Genomic DNA, 913 nt, shown 5'->3' with positions numbered 1-913 from the left:
TCAACGGTGGAGTTTCTACACACCATAGATTAAGGTGTGGAGCTCTGCTGTACCTCGAGTATTAATGCAATTACTATTTGTTCTTCTATTCAATTCCGCTTGTTCTTGTTCTAAGATATTACTTGTTCTTCAACTTGATGAATGTGATGATCCGTAACACTCATCATCATTCTCACCCATGAACAAGGTGACTGACAACCACTCTTGTTCTACAAGCAACCAAGGCTCCAATGAATATCTCTTGGGTTCTTTAACCGGAATCTTCGTGGTATAGGCGAGAACTGATGGCAGCATTCAAGAGAATCCGGAAGGTCTAACCTTGTCTGTGGTATTCTGAGTAGGATTCAATGATTGAATGACTGTGACGTGCTTCAAACTCTTGAAGGCGGGGCGTTAGTGACAGACGCAAAAGAATCACTGGATTCTATTCCGGCCTGATTGAGAACCGACAGATGAATTCCGCTATGCTGTGACAGAGCATATGCAATCGCTTTCACTGAGAGGATGGGAGGTAGCCACTGACAACGGTGAAACCCTTGCTTAAGCTTGCCATGGAAAGGAGGAGGAAGGATTGGATGAAGACAGTAGGAAAGCAGAGAGACGGAAGGGAAGGCATCTTCATTCGCTTATCTGAAGCTCTCACCAATGATATACATAAGTATCTCTATCTTTATCTTTATGCTTTATTCATTTATCACTATAACCATTTGAGTCTGCCTGACTGAGATTTACAAGGTGACCATAGCTTGCTTCATACCACCAATTTCCGTGGGATCGACCCTTACTCACGTAAGGTATTACTTGGACGACCCAGTGCACTTGCTGGTTAGTTGTGCGAAGTTGTAGTGATCACAATTTCGTGCACCAAGTTTTTGGCGCCGTTGCCGGGGATTGTTCAAGTTTTGAGCAATCC

The sequence above is a fragment of the Arachis duranensis genome, chromosome 10 (genome assembly GCF_000817695.3).
Source record: "Arachis duranensis cultivar V14167 chromosome 10, aradu.V14167.gnm2.J7QH, whole genome shotgun sequence".
Taxonomy (NCBI): Eukaryota; Viridiplantae; Streptophyta; class Magnoliopsida; order Fabales; family Fabaceae; genus Arachis; species Arachis duranensis.
Note: the sequence above shows the minus strand (reverse complement) of the source record.